Source organism: Aethina tumida, chromosome 4, assembly GCF_024364675.1.
Source record: "Aethina tumida isolate Nest 87 chromosome 4, icAetTumi1.1, whole genome shotgun sequence".
Classification (NCBI taxonomy): domain Eukaryota; kingdom Metazoa; phylum Arthropoda; class Insecta; order Coleoptera; family Nitidulidae; genus Aethina; species Aethina tumida.
Window position 1 is genome coordinate 23,039,605 of NC_065438.1, and position 26,588 is coordinate 23,066,192.

General features: G+C 30.3%; 1 protein-coding gene across 1 annotated transcript in view; it reads left to right on the forward strand.

Annotated features, from left to right (window-relative positions):
• The first annotated feature begins 6,142 nt into the window (after nucleotides 1-6,142).
• Nucleotides 6,143-26,588, forward strand: part of LOC109598642 (neuroligin-4, X-linked-like) — a 284,001-nt gene continuing 263,555 nt past the window's right edge. Inside the window, exons 1-2 of the mRNA XM_049966869.1 lie at nucleotides 6,143-6,518; nucleotides 24,830-24,848. The gene's annotated coding sequence lies outside the window, so the exon portion shown is untranslated. The remainder of the gene's footprint in view (nucleotides 6,519-24,829; nucleotides 24,849-26,588) is intronic.

A 26,588-nucleotide genomic window follows, 5' to 3' on the forward strand; every position in this document is an offset into this window, starting at 1 on the left:
AAAACTGAGGTTCATATTTTCTTCTGTTCCAAGAAACCCAATTTTCTCACGTAGCAAATTTGTTTTTAGACGATAATTATGTTGTTATTGCTGTCATTGCCAACAAATTTATTTTAAGTCACCGACTGTCGTATTTTTATAATTTAATTGTGTCACGAAGAACACATCAACACTGTATCCCTTAATCAAGCGGCCCAGGACCGGCGACAGGGCCGTTTAGGCCGCCCGTTCGATCCAATTATAGATAAGACGGGCCATAAAAACAAAACAAGCCGTGCCCGGTTATCGTGCGACCCCGACAACTCGACCGAAACCGCCGGGACTCGCGGTTCCCGACGGGACCGCCGGGCAACTTCTGTTCCTGCGCTTTTTACGTAATTAAATTTTATGGTTATAATAACGTTATCTGCCGGTATCGTTACGTTTTAAGTTTTTACTGCCGCGACTGCGGATAGTTGCCGCGAAAAAGTTTTCGAGAGTTCGGGGAAGTCCCGCGGGTCGCCGTGCTCCGATTGAATAAGTATTAAGCGCGCAGTTTATTACGGGCCCAGATTGTTCACGACCGGAGAAAATTGCAACGAAGTTACGCTTGCCGCACATAAATTATAAAGGAACTCTTGTAATATCATTTTCTTAGTCGAAATCTATTGAATGCACACAAAAACGTTGTTCAATGTTGGATTTAGCAGATAGAAATCCACTTTTTAAAGTATTTTGTTGTCGAAATCCACTTATTCAACAGGATAATAATATTGTGAAGGTTATTATGAAATGCTTTCATCATTCCAATGTAAATTTGTTGCCACGGCCAATAAAGTTTTTGAACCTATCACAGATTTAATGTTAGTCATAACAAAGAAGGAACCTTCGAAATTGAGTCTTTCCTTCACAGACCTTCACCCTCAAATAGAGGTGACGTGGAATCAGGTATTTCAGGACAAAATGAGCCATCTCAATAGATCAGTGTGAGTTAATGAGTGTTTGAAGCATCGTGAAAGTCTAACTCATTATTAGTTTTCACGAATGATACAGATCAATTTATGCAATATACAGTGGTGGCCAGAAAAATAGCACAACATTTAAAATCAAACATTTTATAAGAAAGATATTTCATAAAAGAATTATATTCATATATTCTCCTGTAATATAAGAAAAAGAAATTAACACACCACCTTTAATTTTTCTATTTAAGTAAATAGTAAATATTAAGTAAATATGTGTAAATGTTTTTACAAGATGTTTAGATGAAGGAGTTCTGTTGACACATGAATCTAGATTTTGCCTGAACACAAGCGGTAGAGGCGTTCGTATGTTTCGACAGCCAAATGAAAGATATACTCAACTGCACTTCGTAAATACCACCTTATTTGGTGGGGGCTCAATTATGGTGTTTCTTTAACAGTATCGACTTGTTGATGATAAATAATGGGAACCTTAATGCTGAGCATTACATTTTGGGCATTCTAGAAGAACATGTCGTGCCAAATGCCTTTTTTATAGGTCCGGACCTTAACCCAATAGAAAATAATTGGGACATTCTTGTGTGACTTTCAAAGGACCATCCTAACCGTCTGAATAACTTACAGTATGTGGAGCGTCTTGTGTACGAAATTTGGGAGAATTTGATTATGAACAGAAGATGTGAGGCTGTGATTCGTAGTGGAGGTGGATATACCCCATACAAAGTTCAATTTTTTATTTTTTGTAAACATCAAATTTTGTTAATTTTTAATTGTTTTAGAAAGAACATATTTTTAAGATTTTTTTACCAATTTTAAATAAATACACAAAGAGTGTGTACGTAATAAATATTGATTATTAATATAATATAAATAAATCAATTATTATTGGTGAGGTGCGTTAATTTTTTGGTACAGTGTTTTTATTATATTATATTTTCTATGGCAGTGTTTGAAGGGCGCATCCACCATATTCAACACAAGTGTCAAATTGTGGTGGATGCGCCTGCGTTTATTCAATGATTCAAAGAAAGAGTGCATCACAAGCTGCGATGGTTTCAAATCTTTCATTCATCCAATCTCGAGGACATAATAATAAATATCCTACTTCGGTGCATCCACCAGGATTGGCCCGAAACGGAGTTCTTCCCATCCGTACCAACCACGTTCCCGCCGGAATCCTTAAAAGATGCATTGCGATTGAGCGTTATGTTTATTTTTCAATTTCGTTCGACTTATTCGCTTTATACGTATGAAAATCTAGTTTACATGTGTGCTCCGTTTATGGCTTCAATACTCTCACTCCTCGCCGATTTTTCAATCGAAATCTGGCCGCTGATTCATTGATCACACCCTCCGATCTGGAGGAAGCGAACAAAGTGTTCCATTGATTTCATTGCACGGTCCCTCGGAAATGAGATTTCTATAAACTCTACGGCAACAAATCGTGTTTATTTTTTATGAACGGTAAATAGGGAAATGGGATTTCACTCAGGTTTATTGAATTTTAAATAAGCACCAATTCACAACTTCGTATATTATCAAAACGTCCATAAAATATGAATGTGAATCAACTCCACCCCCGCACACACACACACACATATATATTAATTAGGCAGTTAACAATGTTACAATGGACTAATCCGGCGAAATTAGGAAAGTGCTTGAAACGAGATTCACATTAACGAGTTCCCATATTTATTTAACCTGGCTAGTGAAGATGTCCCCGAGGAGGCCTAAATCACTTTGTCCGTGGTCTCGGGGACGGGCAGGAAAACGATGAAAAAATCACGACCGCGATTTATAGGAATGGCAGGGCGTAATGAATTTCGAAAAAATTCCGAGTCATCGTCGGATGTAATTCCTGCGATTTGTTACGTCCCAGGAATGTTTCCACGTGGGAGAGAGGAATTTCATAAATTGATATTCCCGTGTTTTGTTGCGGACTCGCCTTCTTGAAGTACAACGGGAAAATTTGAATAAACAGATCTTAAGTTTTGTTATTCGTTTTATAAATTTTTTAATAATAGTTAATTAAAGTAAAATGTAAAAAATTGCGAGGCGGGATCAGAACAAGCAACAAATCATGGGTTTAATTTCTCATGGAAAAAATAAAACGAAACGAAAATAGGAACAAGTTTTATCTTATGCCCGGGATCTGTATAAATCTTTCAGATTAAGAAAATGAATTCCTTTTTCCCCGTTTCTGTCCTAAACAAATTGTAAATTACTGTCGATGAAAGGGACACAATATCGTTTGTGGTTTTACGCAAAAACTAATCCATTTAAAATAATACGCAGCAAAATATTATTGTAACTCGGTAAAATAGCATAAATAACAAGGCGGACCATTGTTTAGCTGAATGTATAATCTGTATGTGGGTTTAAACGTTTATTGTCCCTTCTCTCTAATATTAATATTAATTAACCCAATTTAATTGCATTATTCGTTGATAAGTAGGGTGGCAATCATCAAACGTGGAGGTTTTTATTAGGATGTGCGCCAGTTTACATTGCTAATAGACTGACGGCGACCCTTTCTTGTCCTCCCTCAGATTCGGGCGGACTTGCCAATTTAAATGCCTACCGCAAACCCAAAAAACACGATGAAACGAAATTATACCCCTATAATTAGAAAATATTTCCGCGTGTGCAAATTTACGACAAATTGGAGTAAAAATTAATCTGACAATTAATGAAATTTAAATTGAGAGTTTTTTCTACCTGGTTCCAAATTACTTGTAACAGCCGAAAACATCTAACAAATTTGGAGCACCCTGTATAATAAAACTTTACATAGGGTTTAACTATTTTAAAAAATAAGATAAATTTAGTTTTATGTTAATTTGAAAAAAAAAAATGTTTATTAAATTTTAATATATACTTAACATCTTTAATGGAAGTTTATGAAGAACGTATATTAACATATGTTTTGTTTATAAGAAATACTTATATATAAATTGAAATATTTTTTAATATTCAATTTCCATTGAGAATATAAAAATTATTGATGTATTAAGATGTAAACCACCATAAACAACACATGTTCAAATTATGGTGGATGCGCCACCATTTATTCAATTATAAGAAAGAGTGTATTACAAACTGGTTTCAAACCTTTCATCCATCCAATCTCGAAGACATAACAATATCATATTTCGGTGCATCTACTGTCATATGTTTTGTATTTAAGGAATGCTTATATTAACTGAAATGTTATTTAATATTCAATTTCCACTGATAATATCAAAATTATTGATGTTTTAAGATTAAACGTGTTTTTAGGTTAGGACATGGTATAGCAATTTTATTTAAAATTACATGTAGGATTTAAAAATCCTAAAATATACAGTGTGTTTCATTGATAATAACAAAGTCATTGATGTTTTAAGATGTATAAAATTAAACTTAAATAACAAACACCTTGTATAAAATTTGGGGGTACTAAAAGTAGTTTCTTTTGGAAAGGTCCTTGGTTAATGTGTATGCTAAAAATGCATTTTCCACCATCAAAATTGGTGGTTTTATAGATATTTTACAATAGTTAGACCATCAATCTGTGAAAATTATTGAAATACAAAATAACTTAAAAATTATTGTGTTTAGGTTAGGACAGCAATTTTATTTACAACATATCTAGAATTTAAAAAATCAAAAATATACAGGGTGATCAATTGATAATAACAAAGTTTTTGATGTTTAAAGATGCACAGTAATAAATGTAAATAAGGAACAGACTGTATAAAATTTTGAAGTGCTAAAAATGGATCCTTATGCATCCTTGGTTAAGGTGCACGTTAAAATTAAACTTTTCAGCATCAAAATTGATGGTTTCACAGATATTTTAGTTAGACAATCTATCTGTCAAAATTAAAAAAAAAATAACTGTAAAACTATTGTGTTTAGATTAGGACACGGTATAGCAATTTTATTTACAATTACGTGTAGAATTTAAAAATCCAAAAGTATACAGGGTGGTCTCTTGATAGTAACTTAATAACGAATACCAATAATGGTTTCTTATAGGACGGTCCTTGACTAACGTGCATGCCAAAAATGAACTTTCCAGCATGGTGGTTTTACAGACCATCAATCTGTCAAAATTTTTAGAAAAAAATTAATAACTCAAACTTGTTTAGGTTAGGATATGGTCTAGCAATTTTACTTACAATTACATGTAGAATTTAAAAATCCAAAAATATATATTGATTGTTTTACAGACATTTTAGTTAGACCATCAATTCCTCTAAATTTTTGGAAAAAAAATTAATAAGTCAAAAATTAATTTGTTTAAGTTAGGATATGGTCTAACTATTTTACTTACAATTAGATGTATACATTGATAATAACAAAGTTATTGATGTATAATATTAAAATACACAAAATTAAAGTCAAATAAAGAACACCCTGTATACAAATTTGAATTTAGATATAATATACTAATTTTAATTTCAATTACATGTAGAATTTAAATATCAAAAAATGTATATGCTGTTCTAAAAATAATAATTACTTTTAACAGTCAAACGATTTTAAATTTTTTAAAAATAAGTTTAAGACCTTTTTTGTAAATAATATAAAATAATAAAAATAAATTTAGTTTTAGAATGGGGAATATTATAATTACGTATATTTTACACAGATATTAAAAAATAATACATATAAATAAAATTGAATTAAAAAAAGTTGGCAATGGAATTTTAGTAAATGTTATGTTGGTACTACAAATATATACGCAAGTATTTTATTGTAATATTGCGCCATCTGTTAGACCTTTTATTAACGCTTAGTTCTTATCAATGCATCATTTCCCATTTGCGTGATAATCAACCGAAAACAATCTTAATCCAAACTACATTAAAACTAGTATCGCATCGTCCGGGAGAACATCATCAGATACACGCAGTTAATCCATGTGCCACAATTCGAAACGAAATTCAATCGGCAGACAAACACACACACACAGACACACAGAGCGAGCCGAGAGAGCGACTCGGGGCGATGGAGATTTTCGCAACGGCCGGCGCCGCCCCAAGATTCCTGCGCGTACAGTAACGATTTTTGGTCGGCGACGGGCGCGCCGCCCGCGGCCCGTCCCCGCACCCAGTAGTGTGCCGCCGACTGCGGGCGTATTTATCCGGGCAGTGTTTCGCCGAACGTCCCGCCACGCGGCTACTGCGCGACATACGCCGCCGATACGCGTGACACGCTCGCGACACGCGACTCATTTTTCACCGTTTCGAAAAGATCGTCGATTTTTTTTTTGAATTTTCCCGGAGATAATTCTTGATGCGTTTCGGTGTTTTGTAGATTGGGATGCGTTACGTTGGTTACGCGACGCGATGTTCGGGTGACGGAACGGCCGGAGCCCGGTCTTATTTGTGACCGGACTGATTTTTGACTGTTTTGGACGGCCGATTCGATTGTGTGGGAGGATTTCGTGTGAGTGGTTTTATGAGTGGACCAAATAAGTCAGTACGGTTCGTGTGGATTGTGCAGTGTTTTGGTACGTACCGGTTTCTGGATCACTTCGGTTTTTGGTTTTAAAGATCAGAGAAGGTGAGAATTTTAATAATTAATTAATTGTGGATTATAAAAAAATTTATTTATGTAAGTATTATGTAGAGTTCAAAAATTCTTGTCATATATATTTTTGGCGATTTTTGGAATTTATATTAATAATATTTATTCTTATAATTTTTATATAATAATATGTCAGTAACATTTCACAAATAAACAAATAATTAAAACATAAATATTTGTTAAATATATTAATTTTGAAATAAGTTTTTAATAAATTATATATGACTGTATATGTGTAATAAATTCTGGTAGTTTATGAATAATTAATAAATGTTTTATTGAATTGTATTAAGAACATAAATATTAAAATTAATAACTTCCTTTTAATAGAGAATTAATTATATTATTATTGTAAATAATAAATAGTAATAAAATATTTACTCCAAATATATCTTATTAACTAAAAAAATATATTTGCGTAGTCGAGTTAAATATCGTATCATCAATCATATAATTATGAATTAATTAATTTATCATTTCTAAAAATTGAATTTTGTAACAAATTTTGGGAATATTTAATTCAAATTGTAAAAAATAATTTATTTTATAATTTATGGATTCTGAAATTTTAAATACATATTCATTTAAAATATTTAAACAATACTAAAAAATATATATATTTTTAATTTTCTATAATAATAAATTTTTATTTTGTATAATGTAGGCATAAATTAAATAATTTATTCCATTTAATTTTTAAAATTATTTGACATCGTATAAAGTTGTTTCTTTTTTATTAATTATAAACCTTTTCAAATAATTTCTTAATTATAATTAGATTTAAAAGTCATGAAAGTATTCATTTAAATTAAACTAATTATGCATGTATGTGTAGTAAATTCTGGTAGTTTATAAATAATAAAATTGTGTTAAGGACACAAATATTAAAATTAATAACTTCATTTTAGTAGGAAACAATTATATTATTATTTAAAATAATAAAGTAATTAAATTATTATTTAAATAGTAAAGTAATAAAATCTAAAAATGTCTCATTAGCTAAAAAAATATATTTGCTTAGTTGTATTAAATATTAATAATAATTCATATAATTATGAATTAATTAATTTGTCATTTCTAAAAATTGAATTTTGTAACAAATTTTGAGGATATTTAAGTCAAATTATAAAAAATAGTTTACTTTATAATTTCTGGATTCTGGAATTTTAAATATATATTTATTTAAAAATATTTAATTAATACACGAAGCAAATTATTTTTTATTTCCTATTAGAATATTTTTTATTTTGTTAATGTAAACATAAATTATTTTTCTATGTAATTTATAATTTAAAATATTTAACAATGTTTAAACTAATGTCATATTTTATTAATTATAAATCTTTTTTAAAAAAATGTCAATTTTATGCTGATCCAAAAGTTATGAAAGTATTCATTTAAATCAGTATTTTTGAAATAATTTTGAAATAAATTATGTATGTTTGTGTAGTAAATTCTATAAATTTATGAATAATTAATATTTATTAAAATTATTAATATTTAATAGAATTGTGTTAAGTACATAAATATTAAAATTAATGATTTCTTTTTAATGGGACACATTATATTATTATTTAAAGGAATAAAATGTAATAAAATATTTATTCCAAAATTATTTTATTAACTAAAAAAATATATTCACGTAGTTGAATTAAATTTTAAACATATCAATTATTTGATAAGGAATTTGTCAATCCTTAAAATTGAATTTTGTAACAAATTTTGACAATATTTAATTTAAATTATAAAAAATAATTTATTTTATAAATTCTGAATTCTAATAAATACTCATTCAAAAGTATTTAATTAATACTAAGAAGTAGATTATTTATTGTTTCCTATTAGAATATTTTTTTATTTTTTATAATGTAAACATACATAATTTCACCATCTAATTCTTAAAAATATTTAAAATCGTTTAATTAATCTCATTTTTTATTAATTATAAAAACTTTCTAGAAAATTTATTAATTGTGATCTCATCTAAAAGTTGTGACAGTATTTATTTAAATTGATATTTTCGAAATATGTTCACAATATTATATTATTTAAAGTATTATTACATCACAATATTTTATTATTTAAAGTGACATTTCATTTCAGCAATAATTTATTTTATAATTTATATGATTATGGAACTTTAAATATCATTTAATAATATTTAAATAATCCTAAGAAGTAAACTATTTCCTATTAGAATATTTTTTTATTTTTATAATGTAAGCATAAATAATTTCTCCATCTAATTCTTAGAAATATTTAAAATCGTTTAAATTAATCTCATTTTTTATTAAAGCTTTTTAGAAAATTTATCAATTATGATCTCACCTAAAAGTATTTATTGTAATTGATATTTTCCAAATATTTTCACAATATTTTATTATTTAAAGTAATAAAATATTTATTCCAAAATTATTTTATTAATAATAGAAATATATAGTGAAATTAAATATAAATCATACAATTAAGGATTAAATAATTTGCCAATTCTAAAAATTGAATTTTGTAACAAATTTTGAGAATATTTAATTGATATTATAAAATATAATTTATTTTATAAATTCTGTATTCTGGAATTTTAATTATTTAATTAATACTAAAAAGTAAATTGTTTTTGTTTGTTTCCTAATAGAATATTTTTTTATTTTGTAATAATGTAAACATAAATAATTTGTCCACCAAACATATTTAAAATCGTTTAAATTAATATCATTTTTTTATAATCTCATCTAAAAGTTATGAAAGTGTTTATTTAAATCAGTATTTTGCAATTTATTTTTTAAATAAATTATATATCTTTAGTAAATTCTTGTAGATTAAAAGTAATAATTAATAAACATTTAATGGAAACGTGTTAAGGACATAAATAATGAATATTAATGAGACAAGTAGTATTAATTATAATCTTAAATTATAGTATTATTTAAAGTAATATAATTTTTTATCAAATATAAAATTTATAAATAAATAAAAGAGGCAATAAAATGTCTGTTAGTACTAGTATTATAATTCATAATTAAATTATTAAAAGTAAATTAGTTGTTATAGGTAATTAAAATACTTTTGATTGAAATTTTGATATACATAATAATATGTATTATAATCGCACTCCAAAAATTGTTAATATGAAAAATGTTGAAATTTCGTAATAATGAAAATTTTTAATATAAATTATACTGTTTTGAATAAAACATATTTGTATCAGTCACAACAATATTGAATGGAATCATTGTATTGTTACTAAAATGAACAGAATTTTAAAATAAAACAATTTACGAATAATGCCTTCACATTAATGTTTTTGTCAATACACATAAAATTTTCATACAATATTTTCTACATTCACGGAATGTTGATTTCATAGTTCGCATTCTGAAATTTCCACATGTCAGAAGCACAAACTGAAACGAAGGTGTTTTTTTACCTTCACATCAAATGTTATGTATGTAAGTGCACATACAAACATGTTTTAAAAAGGGAATATTTTAACATAATTGAATAAAACATGGAACCATTTGTCCACAAAACAGCGATTTCCAATTAAAGTCCATAAAATCAACAACAAAACCAAAGTAAAAAGGCCAAATTCTCTGCTGAAAAATGCATTTAAATCTCGACAAAACGAACGTCCGCGGTGAAAACGAACCGGACCGGACTAAAATATATAAAACCCGGTTAGTTAAAATCCCCGGAGAGCAAACACACCATCAAAACAATACACAAGGAACGTTATCTTTTACGTCCAGCTTCATCAATATTTCTCCACTTATTGTTAGAACAAAGGTCGTTGCGGTAAAAAATTTAAACTGATTATACCCGAAAGAATAGTCAAAATTACCTCGAGACTGATTCCGAGCCACGCTTGTTTTTCTATGTGCTTTTGCCCCCTTTATTTTTCGTTGTTGCTCCTTTCAAAATGCATGAACTCGATTTGGGGTTGATTCACCCGTTAATTCAAGGTAATCCTGTGTGTGATTCGACGATAAAAAGGTTACGTACGTCTGTTAATTGCAACGGTAATATTAACAACGCTAATTAAAATCGTTCCCGACCAATAAACGCACCGCGAATTGGCACTGAACGCAATCAGCCCCTCAGATGTACACGGTGAGAAATTTAATATCAATATGGAGGCATTTAATATGTTGCGCGTTAATTAGATAGTTCTGCCAATGGCGCTTGAATTGTATGCAATGTAATATACAATTGACGTATTATGTATATCTGTTACAGGGATAATTTAATCCATGTGTGAATCTTTGAGATAATTACAATGTGCTAATTAATTGTTACTATTATTAATTCTTCCACGTAAAATTTGTAATAAAATTAAGTTTTTATTTTTTTTTTTTTCATTCTAATCACGAGAAAAATACTCTCCATTCCTAAGATTATTTGACAACACATAAAACAAGACATGTCTTCATCATATACTCCTGAAAAACTATGAAAAACTTATTTCTGAGATGGTATTTGAAAGGCAAATGGGCAAAATTTGTCTATAATATGTAGAAATTATTTGACAGCATTCAAAATAAGACATGTCCTCATCACATACTCTTGAAAAAATGTCAAAAATTTATTTCTGAGACAGTATTTTAAAAGAAAATAGGCAAAATATGTCTATTCCAAAAGATTATTTGACAACATTCAAAACCAGACATGACCTCATCGCATACTCTTAAAAAAATATCAGAAACTTATTTCTGAGACAGTATTTGAAAAAGAAATGGCCAAAATATATTTATTCCAAGAGTTTATTTGACAGCCTCCAAAACCAGACATGTCCTCATCACATACTTTTGAAAAAATGTTAAAAACTTATTTCTGGGATAATATTTGAAATGGAAATGGTCAAACTATTTGTTACTATATACTATATAATATGTTTATTCTAAGAGATAGTTTGACAAGGTGAGAAAAGCTGCACCCCGCACTTCGCCAAAACGGTATAACAATTACATGGGAATTTCGGGCTCATTTTGGGCTAATTTCGGCCCAAAAGTAAAAATTTTGGGCTCGAAAAATAACCGCTTTTTTTTAATTTTAAAGTGCGGGGTGTAGCTTTACCGTAAAGCTACACCCCGCACTGAGTTTCAAAGGCTGGGGCTATCGAATCAAAAAAATTTGCATGCAGGAATTTCGGGCTCTTTACGGGCTCACGAATGATCAAAAGAAAAAAAATGTAGCTCAAAAAATAATGGGTGATTTTTAAAATTTTAAGATTTCTACGTACTTGCACTTTGCTCATTGACATTACAGGGTTAATTCTGTCGATTCCGAAGTGTTCTTGGTACTGAAATTTCGGGCTTTTTAAGAGTTAATTTCGGCCCAAAAGAAAAAATTTTGGGCTCGAAAAATAACCGTTTTTTTTTTATTTTTAATGTGCGGGGTGCAGCTTTACCGTAAAATTAGACTCCGCGCTGAGTTTCAAGGGATGGGGTTATCGAATCAAAAAATTTTATATGCAGGAATTTCGGGCTCTTTACGGGCTCACGAATGATCAAAAGAAAAAAAATGTAGCTCAAAAAATAATGGGTGACTTTTAAAATTTTAAGATTTCTACGTACTTGCACTTTTCTCATTGACATTACAGGGTTAATTCTGTCGATTCCGAAGTGTTCTTGGTACTGAAATTTCGGGCTCTTTAAGAGTTAATTTCGGCCAAAAAGAAAAAATTTTGGGCTCGAAAAATAACCGTTTTTTTTTTTTTATTTTTAATGTGCGGGGTACAGCTTTACCGTAAAATTAGACTCCGCGCTGAGTTTCAAGGGATGGGGTTATCGAATCAAAAATTTTATATGCAGGAATTTCGGGCTCTTTACGGGCTCACGAATGATCAAAAGAAAAAAAATGTAGCTCAAAAAATAATGGGTGATTTTTGAAATTTTAGGATTTCTACGTACATGCACTTTTCTCATTGACATTACACGGTTAATTCTAACGATTCCGAAGTGCTCTTGGTACTGAAATTTCTACTCAAAATTAAAAATTTTGGGCTCCAAAAATCGATTTTTTATTTAATTGTTAATTAAGTTTGTGTGTAAGTCCGCTTATTGAAAATATGCAGTTGGATACGGTGATTTTGAAATTTCAGGCTTTTTATATACTAAATAATGTTCATAAGTAAAAAATTTAGGCAGTTGTCTTGTATGAATTACCGTTTAGGTAAGGGCTAACTTTTTTATATTTTATATAACTTTATGTTACGCAGTCTCGTTGTTTTAAATTTGTTGTTTAAATAATTGTAACTTTCAAATTAGATGTTTTGAATAAAACACTCTGTTTTTCGGGTTGAAAATGGTTTGAGTACCATGTTTATTCAAAAAATAATTTAAAAAAATAAAATAGTTATTTCTGAAAACCTTTACTAAGTGATTTTAGAGTATATAATGACATGAGGTTGGATATCTTTATTTTTTAGAGGAAATTCGCCAATTTTTAGGTCATCGATTTCTGTCCACGTGCGATCTTCATAATAAATTGCAGCAGTGTAATGCTGCACCGAGAAATCAACATTGATATATACTATGAATATTTATTTAGAAATGGTACAAATTATGGGGTTACTTCACCTTCACAAGATGTTTACTTTAAAAATACTTATGTAAATTCATTGAATTTTTTGGGTTAATTTATGGTATAGCACAGCCCACCAAGACAACGAATTTGTTGTTTCATTTGTACAAGTATATTATTGCTGTATTCTTCTCTCTCACACCCTAACTCTCATATTCAGACCGCAAACGAAACTGGACCTTAGGGTGGTCCATTCTTCTGCAGCTGACTGTAGAGTCGGCTGCAGAATGGCATTACCACCCTAAGATCGAGTTTCGTTTGCGACCTGAACAAGCGGGCTCACATAAATTATCCCCAAATTTACATTTATTTGTATTTTAGTAAGTAACAATTTTGTGTGACAACGCAATAATTGTAGAACACTTCTGCAAATTTAAAAATTTTTGAGTAGTAATATAATTATATTATTAAAAAATTATTATTTATAAATTTTCATCGTATTATATATAATACATTTTGTGCATTTACGTAATTACGTCTAATTTTACGGTAAAGCTGTACCCCGCACATTAAAAATAAAAAAAAAACGGTTATTTTTCGAGCCCAAAATTTTTTCTTTTGGGCCGAAATTAACTCTTAAAGAGCCCGAAATTTCAGTACCAAGAACACTTCGGAATCGACAGAATTAACCCTGTAATGTCAATGAGAAAAGTGCAAGTACGTAGAAATCTTAAAATTTTAAAAATCACCCATTATTTTTTGAGCTACATTTTTTTTCTTTTGATCATTCGTGAGCCCGTAAAGAGCCCGAAATTCCTGCATGCAAATTTTTTTGATTCGATAGCCCCAGCCTTTGAAACTCAGTGCGGGGTGTAGCTTTACGGTAAAGCTACACCCCGCACTTTAAAATTAAAAAAAAAGCGGTTATTTTTCGAGCCCAAAATTTTTACTTTTGGGCCGAAATTAGCCCAAAATGAGCCCGAAATTCCCATGTAATTGTTATACCGTTTTGGCGAAGTGCGGGGTGCAGCTTTTCTCACCTAGTTTGACAGTATTCAAAACAAGAAATATCCCCTTAACACAGTTTTTAAAAAAATGTTAAAACTATATTCTGAGATGGTATTTGACAAAAAAGCTATCAAGAAGTGTACTGTCGTTCTTTATAAATTACTCACAGATGGCATTGTGGATGCGTTACTAACAATAGGCAATCAACGTTACATGCGAGTTGCTCGAGTAGTAGTTTGTACGAATTGTAGTATTTGAATATAAATTTTTAACCCAAGAGAATGTTTTAAATACAATGTATCGTACTTATGAAAAGCATGAAAAAGCTTTCAAACAACATTTACAGTTTGTTACAAAAATATTAAAATATAATATAAAATTTTATGCGGATGAACATGAACAAAAAACGTAAATTAGTTTTTTCCAGAGCCTTTTATTATCTCCAGCGTGATTATTTTGTTTTTTAAAACTTCTCCACACTAAATTTACACAGAAAAACTCATCCCATAACAATCACAAATAGAAAACTGCCACTTTAATCTTTTGTCCCTCGAACGAAAATTCAATAAAAAAACTTGGTCCCATCAAAGTAATGATTTTTTTTTCGGAACGAAAAAATAATAAAATGACACCTCGACAAAAGCATTCTGTTTTTCTTTCATTATTTCTTTCCATTGCCCCCTTTCCAGTTATTTAATTTAATGCGAGGGCAGTTTTCCGTAGTTTTGACAAACGACGTCACTTCAGGTGACGTTTATTTGCACACCCGTTATATTCACACAATTAGGTCCCCCCTTTTGCCGGTGGGATGTTTATAATCATATTTAAAATGGTCCAGGGATAAACAGGGACACGTAAAGCTTAAGCATGTAACGGGAAAGTGGAATCTTCGTTACTGTCGTATTTTAATTTCGGTGCTTAAAAGTTGGGCGACATGGAAAAGCATTCTGAAGTCGAAATAATCGACATTTTTATCAGTTCGTAACTTTCTAATTGCCCATTATCTTTAGTCGCCGATTTAACTCGACTTAAAAAACAAAAATTTTAACAAAATAATCCGTGGGCAGCCAAAATTCGATGAATTTAATCGGGATCAGCGAGCAACAATTAAAAATTTTTTTTTTTTGTTTTTGATTTGTGTACACATTTAAAACCGGAAATTAATTTACGTTATTTATTTAAGCTTTTTTTAATTTGCAGTATTTGGCTAATGCTAATAAAAATGAAACCAAATCGATCAAAATTTGCATTGTAAAATACAATTTTCAAATAAAATATAAAACGAAACAGAATTAAAAGGTTTTTACGCTTCCTTTTGACTCTTCCTAAAAATACATCCTAATTAATTTTTATACGAATTTCGTTTAGGTTAATGAACTTTGCTACTCTCTAATTGGTGCTGTGACCAGTTTAAAATTTCGAACGCATGGAAAAAAACTCACTTAATTAAGCGTGGAAGTAAATCAAGTCGGGAACTTAATCAAAATTCGTTGACAGAACAAACAGACGGGCTTAATAAATAAAAGGTCATAAATTAAATTGCGAAACATGTAATCAGAATATTTTTATTGGGAGTTTTAAATTGTCAATATTAAATTAATTTTTGGGCAGGGTAAAAAATATCTTTAACGATCCGGGGGAGTAATCATTAAGGCACGTACGTGTGGACCGTTACAAAGAGAACTGTAATAAAATGTATGCTGACGGTTTATTTTTCAATATATAAAATGTCATCGTAATATGGCGAATGAAAGGGGTTTTACGCACAGACGCAGCTTTAATAACTTTGCCGGAATCCTTATATCCCGGATTAAAGCCAAATAACATTTATGGGGATAATATTCAAACTGGATTATGATTTTTTCATTTAAAAAATTCAATTCACTATATTTAAAATATTTATCATATATAAAATATGTAAAATGTATAAAGTATATAAAATATATAAAAATATCAAAAATATACAAGAAATATGTAAAGTATATATAATATAGAAAAGTACAAAATATATAATGTATAAAAAAAGTACAAAAAACATAAAATTTTTTAAAAAATACAAAAATATATGAAATATAAAATAATATAGATATATTATATAAAATGTAACAATAAAATAAAATATATAAGATATATAAAATAATATATAAAATATATAGTGCATAAAAATATACAAATAATATTTGAATGTATAAAATATATAAAAATATACAAAAAATAATATAGAAAATACATAAAGTTTACAAAAAATATATAAAATATAGTTTCCTATAAAATATATAATGTATATAAAATATATACAAGAATATATAGTATAGTATAGTATATATAATATAGAAAAATACAAAATATATAATGTATAAAAAAAGATACAAAATACATAAAATATTTAAAAATATACAAAAATATATGAAATATAGAAAAATATAAAATAAAATATATAATGTATAAAAATATGCAAAAAATGTAAAAAAAATGTAAAAAATATATAAAATGTACGTACAAAAATTTATAAAAATATACACAAAATGTTTGAAATATAGAAAAATATATAATGTATAAAGTATATAAAAAATATAAAAAAAATATATATAAAAATATAAAATACATAAATTTTATAAAAAATATACAAAAATATATAAATTATAGAAAAATATAAAATAAAGTATAAAGAAATATGCAAAACATAAAAAGTGTAAAAAATATATAGAATGTATAAAATATATAACCTACAAAAATTTATAAAAATATACAAAAAATCTATAAAATATATAAAAATATTAAATATACAATGTATATAAAAAATATATAAAATATATAACCTACAAAAAATTTATTAAAATATAAAATACATAAAGTTTATAAAAATATACCAAAAATATTTAAAATATAGAAAAAATATATATTATATAAAGTATATAAAAAATATACAAAAAATGTATAAAATGCCAATTTCGCAGCTTTATAAATTTATTCATATTGTTTATAAAACATTATTGGATTTAATCCGAATATAATAAATTGCCTGGTGGGATATTTTTGATTAAGGACCACAATGAATCACGAGGAAGTGAGTTAAAGGGGAGAAGAAATTCGGGATTAAGTAAATATTTTTCATTGTAAACATTAATTAACATGAGAATCGCCAGCTTATTTTAAAGACGGATGTTTGCCAGTAAATATGAGATTTTTGTATCCAAACACATAACACAATATTGATATTTTGAGTGGAAAACTAATTAACCCTCTAAAACGTCTTTATCCTCAAATTAAATTTCTCCGTGGAGGTTCCTGAAAAGTTCATTCATCTCGTTAAATACCGAAACATAAATATTAGATGTTAACCGTTCAAGTATTTAAGCCGTTTAAACCCCATTGAATTAAAAATATCAAGGTAATTTTTTGCCAACAGCAAAACATCATAAATTACATCAAATACAAATGTACAATTGCGGTATTCAGGAAACGTTATACCGTTGTGGAAGTTACGCACCTCTTACAGCACTCGAACTTGCTCCTCGTCCGGTTAATTGTGCTGCAGTCTCCTTCATGCAAATCCTGCACAATTATTTAGGTCACTGTTACCTTAGCAAAAAAACCCAACCGCTGCACCGCATCCCGCAATTTATACCCCCGGTTATTTTAAAATTCTAGCCAGGCCAAATATCTCCAGGATAACCGGAAAACATGCATAATTCAAGGCATTTGTTGAATTTTGTTTACGGTTAATACAGATTACGAAATAAGTTGATCTTCTGCCCGTTGATTGCGAACGAAAATAGTTAAAATGATTAAAGTGGCCCCGTTGACTTTTTTTATAAACATATTACCTCGCTAAAACTCATAAACAAGCTTCATAACTACCGTATTTACGATAGAGAGTTTGCCGCTACTTTCGCGCTCATAATATTTCATTTTCGCGTCATTCTAAATGCAACCCGTCTTTTATATTAACGTTTGAGTAGTGGAAACTTGATGGGCGAAATTAATCCGTGTAAACCTGGGGGATACATACAAGATCTAAACGAGATAAAAGTCAAGTTAAAAGAGAAATACACTGTAATGTAAACACTTGTAATGTTCATAATGAAAAGGGTAAGACAAACACATAGAATCGTCGGGACTTAAATAAAAATTATGCCGTGCAAATAGCTTAGTCAGGCCTCCGTTTTTCTTTTGCAAATTAACTCACCGGTTTATTCAGGAACGGTTTTAATCCGAACGTCCGCAAAAAATTCTTTGCCTAACGTACAAATTGAATTGAATAACGCAAAAACTCTTTTGATTTCAGCACAAAGTATAAAGGAGACGCATTTCTTTTTCGCATAAGGGTTAATTTTGTGAGCTAGTGGAACAGAGAGGGCGCAGCCATGCGTGCGCGAACGTTAGGCAACTCATATTACAGAGAGGCAATAAAGACACGTTTATTTTCTTAGATGGTGATGTAATCAATCACCTTTGTTTTGTTAAAGATTTTGTTTAAGTAGACATTACTTTGATTCAGAAGAGTAGAAAACGAAGCCAACATTTATGGAAATAATTATGGATTATAAGAAATAACCCGCAAATTCTTGTTTAATGAGTGTACTAACGTTAGGCAACTAACATTACAAAGAGGTAATACATGATTTTTATTTTCTTAGATGATGATATAATCAATCACCCTTGATTTATTAAAGATTTTATTAAAGTAGAAATTATTTTGATTTAGAAGGGAGTTGAAACTGAAGCCAAAACTTATGGAAATTACTAAACATAATACAAAATAAATCAAAAACTCTTGTTTTATTTGAGATTTTATTTAAGTAAAAATTATTATGATTTAGAAGAAAATAGAAAATGAAGCTAAAATATATGGAAATAATTAACATAAAATGAAATAACTCTAAATCTCTTGTTTAAGATTTTATTTAAGTAGAAATTATTATCATTTAAAATAAATTAGAAAATGAATTTAAAATATATGGAAATAATTAACATAAAATTAAATATTTCAAAAATTTTTGTTTTGTTTAGGATTTTAATTAAGTAGAAATTATTTTGATTTAGAAGAGAGTAGAAAATGATGTCAAAATTTATGGAAATAATTAAACATAATATGAAATAACAGAAAAACTCTTGTTTTGTTTAAGATTTTATTAAGTATTTTGATATAGAAGAGAGTAGAAAATGAAGCTAAAATTTATGGAAATATTTAAACATTTAAACATCTTTATTAAGTAATTTTCGATTAAAAAGAAAGTACAAAATGAAATAATTAAAGAAGTAACTCGATAACATATTAAAGAGATACATTTCTTGTTCGCACAATAATTAATTTATAAACTACTGAAACAGAGATGGCGCAGCCACAGGTGCACAAACGTTAGGCAACCGACACTACAAGGGTGCAATCATTCCGAATGCAGTTATGGAAAACTTGTTGATCGCGGCAATTAATCCGTTCGACACGCGTTAAAATTATCAACGATCAAGATGTCAAGAACGGTTTGTGAGTGGGCGTTTTAATACTTCGCGTGTGCCCAGTTTTTAATATGCATAATTTGTGTGTTCGGCACGTTAATTGTTCCCGAGTATCGATTGGGCTTCGGTTCGTACTGTGTTCCTGGCACTTAATTATTTATGTGTTTCCGTGATTGTTCCCTTTTGTGCTCCCGATACTGTTTGACTTCGGAGAGGGGGATGGGGGGGGTGGCAATACAAATATTTGTAACGGGCTTTGGATGTTTTTATTTTTTAACGATTTTTATCGATGATTCGGGGCCGCCGTGCAGTGTCGAAATCAATTTATGTGACACATAAAGCGCACTGTCCGCCAGCGACGTAAAATTTATACGATGCCGCGCATTAAATTGCTTTTTTTTTTTCGGTCTACTCTCGTCATCCGTCCGAGATTCGCGGAAAAATGAAAGGCGCAATATCGATTCGGCGTGGACTAATTGTGGGTAGGAACATCGCGGAGAAAATTTAATTGGGACCGACCTACATTTCACAATGTATTGATTTGCTTATGTTAAATTAATTCGCTAAATAGATTCAGATTTCTACGATTGATAATTCCGCGTTTGATATTCAAATTTCATCCCCCGTCGTCCCACTGCCGAAAACAATATTGGAGCTTGACTTATGTCGAATTGTAATATTATTCGAGATTAACTTCCCCTTTCGCAGCCGCTGTAGATCATTAGTAAATATCTAATAATAACTAACTTTGAGGGACCGCGTTGCGTTCGCCCCCCCTTGTTAATCACCTGATAATTACGAGAAATGCCAAGGATAATGAGTTTTGAATGTTCTATTGAACTTTTACAATGTACAAGAGAAGTTATACATCGTCATGACGACCCGGGAGAAACAACACAACGAAACGTTTAAGCACTGAGAGGTCGAATGAACATTTATTGTTTCAGCACAAGGATTTATTGTGTTGTTTTTATTTTAAGTCTCCAATAAAAACATCAACGAGGAGACGTATTCAATTTCTATGAATTTTAATATTTGACGAGGCAAAAACTCACGCACCCGAAACATCAGAACAACCTGTGGCTATTAATTATTCAGTCCGCCATTTTTTTCGGGTTAACGTTGAACCGCGGTCGGGGGTGAAAAAAAAAACGGCGCCGTGCATAATATAAGTATCAAAAAAGGGCCGTCCGCAAAAACGCAAAAATAACAAATCGTCCACCAACAAGGTGTATTAAATCCGTTCGTTTCATATCACATTACACGTCTGCGTGGATTTATCGGCGCCGATTGTGCACACGACATTTACATATGTAGAAGAATTATCGCGTGCCGGCCGAACTAAAAACCCGTCCCGTAGTGCTTAAAATAATTGATCCGCAGAGATCGCAATCAGCTAGACCGTTTGCGGCTTTGCGATATTCCCCCGTTTCAATTTTTATGATTGGGGTGATTTGCGTTTTTTCCCATTTTTACGGGCGACATCCGACCGAATTTGTTTGTTCGATTTCGTTTTTTTTTCTGTTTCTCCCTCTCTGTTTTTGATTTAGGCGACAGCTGTTGATAAAATGCCGGCACGTTGGCCCTTTCGCCAGATGGCACGGCTACAATTATACACGAGCGAATTTTAAAGCTATTATAATAGAGATGGCGCATCTGTGCTTGTACAAGTGGTATGCAACTATAACAACATGAATATTAGTTTCCGAATATAGGGAGGGCTTTAGGATATGATGTCTTGAGTCAATTGTATTATTTATCATATAAGTTTCCTTTTTCACCAGTATTATACAAAATCATAATTGAAATATACAGATAATAATGTTAATTTTTAATTTTTTTTTAGTAAAACAATATTTTTAAAATTTTTTATAACAATTATAAATAAATATGCAAAGATTGTACGCGTATATTTTTCCTGTTTTCAGAAAATCAATAAAATCAATTATTGTGTGTGCGTTAATTTTCGGAACAGTGTATAAATTTAAGTTTTTAAATTTTTGTGTGGTTTTTCGGTTATTTTAATTTTTCTTGGCCAGTTTTTATTAAACAAGTACAAATATTAATGCTTCTGTAATACAGATGGCGCATCTGTATCTGTACAAATATTATGCAACCAAAATAACACCGATGTAAACTTACGATTTTTAGCCCGAGTTTTCGGGAACAGTTCCTCGTGTTAATTTTATTATTTCATGTATACGTTGCACTTCGGGACACGCGGAATAAAACTGTCGAGGAAGCTTTAATAAATTCGGGAGGTAACAAGCGAACGGGAAATAGGATCGGGGCAAATTGCAAATTAAACAAGCAATTTGTTAAGACCTATTTTATATGGTAATACCTGGAATCCTATTAACGCCTATTAAACGTTAAATGTAAACATCGTTTGGTGCTTATAAGAAAGCCATTTTAAGATTTGCCCGGCTTTAAAATGTCTGTACGGAGTGATTTTGTTCCGTTCACGCCGTATTTATTTTATGCCGGAGCTAAAAATTTTTATAAATAATGAACGTAAATTTTTGAACCCGCATGGGATTATGATTATAATAAAAATTGTACAAAAATTTTCGACTGTGGAGTTGGAAAACCTGCAAATAAATATGATGTGCGTTTCAACTTTTCAAAGTTTTAATTAATATTTCATGGTGTTAATTTGTTTTATAAAATTGTACAGTTGGTTTATTTCGGGAACAACATTTGGCAAAAAGCTAGTTTATTTGTAACATATTTTTAATTTAAAATTCGGCGTTTTTACGAGTTTTGTTGTTTAAAAAATTTATTTTTACCGTTCCTAAACGAGTTTAATTACAATGTAAAGTCTGATAATTGTTGGGCATTGAATGGTGAACACAATAAAGCTTTATTGCAGGACATGAATAATCAAATTTTACGATAAATACGTAAAAATTTGTTTAAATTTATGTAGTACAATTAATGCCGATTTACTGTTCAATAAACCGGATTACAAGATGAAACAAACAGTGTTAATTATAACTTAGTTTGAATGCGATATTGTACAATTTGTAACCGAACATCTAATAAGTCAACTGGCATCATACGGGACAGATTCGAGGCAAATTGCCATACGGCTATTTTATATGGTAATTCTTGCTATCCATATTAACACCTATTAAACCAAGGAACGTAAACACAGGTTCGCTACACTGACAATGACATTCAAGATTTACTGCTTAATATCGCACCACGCCGGATCAATAATCCACTATTTCAAAAGGGCGGCCGCAATTAATAACCGCACCGAAACCGCCAACACGAAAACTGTCACTTCTGGAAACTATCAAGAAGTGTACACCACCAGAAGTGTGTCGTTCCATGTTGTATTACTCACAGATGGCGCAGAGAATGAGTCACTAATAATAGGCAATCAACGTTACATGCATGTTGTTCGTTGAACAACAACAGGATATAGGAACTAGGATTCAATATAAATGGGCAAAATATGATTCAGAAAATAATTTTTATCATTTTCCTCAGGTGTACAAATCTGATTTTGAGTAAACATTGCTCATTTGTTGGTGCAATGAGCTTAATTCAATTGTGCAGCTGACAACACCGAGTTCCTGTAGCCTTTTTGCAGATTCAGCTAAGAACTGGTGTACTTTGAACGTTCAGCACAAAGGTAAGGTCGACCGCTAATTTTCCGCTGGATTTAAGTTTTCGGCCCCTGGACTCAATTAAAACCTAGCATGCTACAAACTGTCTGATCAGGAATTAATTATGCACTTGAATGTTCCAGTTGCAATGAAGAAATTAGCTTGGTAATTACATTGTTTACCATTATATTAAATTACTAAGCCATTGTTCTTCGTCAAAGCGACTGTTTTACATAAATGGAACGGTTGTGACTTTTATTAAACATTTTTGCGTTCCGTGACGATTTAATACAAACAGGAAAGACACAAAGGATGTCTTTGAATGTAGTGAGGTTATTCGCACGGAGATAAAGACGTTCCATTTGTTATTCTTTTTTCTTTTAAATTAAACTTCATGACATCAAAAATGCATTCTAGTCACAAAGGATCGATTATTTAAATTTCCTTGCGGCGCCAACCATTGAAAATTTTCCTATTTAAAATGTGAATAGCCTTACAATTAGGATTTTATATTGCACAATGGAAATTATTGGTATGGAAATGATGCATTAAAAGATTTTTTTATTATATTTTCGTCAGTGCCAAACAAATTCGATTACTGTGAGCCCGCCTTTCAGCTGAGCGACGTACGGAACGGTTTCCCCGTTCCGGAATTCGGTGCGCAAAAATTCGCCAATTTCTCAAATGCAGCTCCGACGCCGCAAAACTTAATTTATCCGGATGTAAAACAGTACGGTGCAAAAAAACTGAGTGCGCCGCACAAGTTAATATCGTCGATCGCTCCACGCCCGTTCGGCTCCCGGGCAATAAAACATGTCGGTAAACATCAAGATTACAGCGAATCTATCTTCCGCCAACATCGTCGGAGCGAAGAAATAAAACTAATCACTCTTAGAGAACGTTGTTCGTTTGACTTCCTTAATTACGAACCGCTCTCCGGGGGCGCAACTCTGCGATTCCGGAACGACATTTCTCGCGTGATCCCCGCAATACACCTGAAAGGATCGACTTATAATTGCCGGCGGGGTCTCGTCACCAATCGATATATCTTTAACTGCGCTTATATTGTTGCGTTTAGACAACCAAATTAACGTGCAACCTTCGTTGTCTAAGCTTAGAATTCCATTTGTGCCATAATTTGCTGCGTTTAAAACGTGAACATCTGTTACGAGATTACTATTGCGTCTCGTTCAGTCTCAGTTCATCAGTTCTCGTGTTGGTCGTGTTGCCTTTTCGATGAACAATTCGCATGTAACGTTGATTGCCTACTGTTAGTGACGCCTCCTTGGTACCATCTGTGAGTAACACATGCTAGATGACTATATATTTTCCTGATAGTTTCCAAAAGTAACGGTTTTCTCAAATACTATCCTAGAACTTTTAGAATAAGTATATTTTACACATTTTCATTTCAAATACCATCTCAGACAATAGCTTTTAACATTTTCCCCCAAAGTGTACGATGAGCATATATCTGGTTGTGAAAGCTCCCCAATTAGAATACAAACCGATAAATAAAAACCGAATGATAAATTTTGGATGGCACGCACGAACTGCCGAACCCAAACCGACATTTGTTAACGTATCAGTGCCGAATGTGATGGATGATCATCCCTGCCACTTTTTTGATGCTCCTACTCCATAATTTCGTTACGAATTTTCACAGTTATTTATTTGTTTCAGGTGCCGTTCGAAGTCTTGGGTGAGTTTCGGAATGAATGCGGTTCAGTCGGGTTGAATCCACATCGTGTCGCGGTACAGTTTGGTCCATTACCCGTGAAATAAGATCGGGTTGAAATGTTTTGAATTAAGTCGAAATGGTGAGTTGGAAGTCTAATAACGCAAATTACTCTTTCTGGCCACGACTGATGATGTCGAATGAAAAACGTTAATTCAACTTCGTCTCACTTCCGTTCCGTAACTGAAGTTCGTTTTTTTTTTCTTTGAGGGCTTATTGTTTTACTAGATTGTAATATGTAGTTCGGTTATTAAGAAGGAGCTCTTGTTCATGTAACATTAATTTTGCTCTATTGTCTTATACACAATATGTTCTTGACTAACCAGATTCTGAAGTCAGTCACGTACGTGACTTTGTTACGTGTTAATGTCTAACATTCTATAAATTTGTTATTTAAGTTGGTAATACTATTTTAACACTAATTAAACTTCGTTGCAGCTCAACTTTCAGCTTAGTTACTTTGTGTATTTCAACACATTCCGACTTCGTTAAATCGGACTTAAGACGGTCCTTCATTAAAATGTTCTACCCCTCTTGTATTCCAAATAAAAACTATTAATCAATAACTCTCACAGACTGAATAACAGCAACAAACGGACATCATGAATAAGTATTTTTATCTGTGCGTCACAGTCGTTTGAGCTCAACATAATTGTGGTAAATCAAGCTGGATGTAGAAAAATCGGGGATATATAAAAGGCACACAAGCACAAATCCGGGAATGTTTGATCCGCTTCTAATGCAGCCTTTTTGGAAACATATATATGCAGGAATGTAATTTAGAAAGTGTATGTAAATAGAATTAATGATTTTTTCTGTTTTCATTATTTAATTAATAATAATAATAATAATTTTCTACATTAAAACTGAAATACCAAAAATCAGCTGTAATAATCAAAATTAACCAGTAGTGCCTTTTTTCTTCTAAACTGTGCAAGTATTATGAAAAGTTTAACAATTTTGATAAATATTCAGTGGCATAGAAAATATGTCGAGGAAAATAGGGGAACACCCCAGAATCTACTTTATTACATCATTATAGAAAATGTTTCTTAAAATTGTAGGTCTGTATTTTAGAATAATACACTGTTTTAAGAAAATTAGTGAACCACCTATAATTTTATAAATAAATTTTTTTATTTAAGTACATAGTACATTAACTTTGAAATATCCACGTATATGACTCAAAGAGTATGTAAACTCATTTACCATTCCTCAAAATTTGGGAGAATTTGGATCAAAATGAAATTTGAACCCAGTTTTTGAGTATGAACAGAAGATGTGAGGCTGTGATTTATAGTAGAGGTGGAAATACCCCATATTAAGTTCAAATTTTTATTTTTTATAAACATCAAATTCTTTTTATCTTTGGTTATTTTAGAAAAACAATATTTTTTTAAGATTTTTTCTAACAATTTTAAATTAAAACCTATTTTTTAATAAATATACAAAGAGTGTGTACGTTTATTGTTCCCGTTTTCAGAAAATATTAATTTTAATCTATTATTAAATATTATTAATAGATTATAGATAGATTATAGATAGATAGATATTAATAGATTAAAATTAACATTAAAAATATTAATTTTAATCGATATATTATATAATCTATTATTGTTTTTATTTATATTTTTTGTAAAAAATATAAATAAAAACATATTTTTAAATAAATTAATAATAATCAATTATTATTTCTTGTCAATG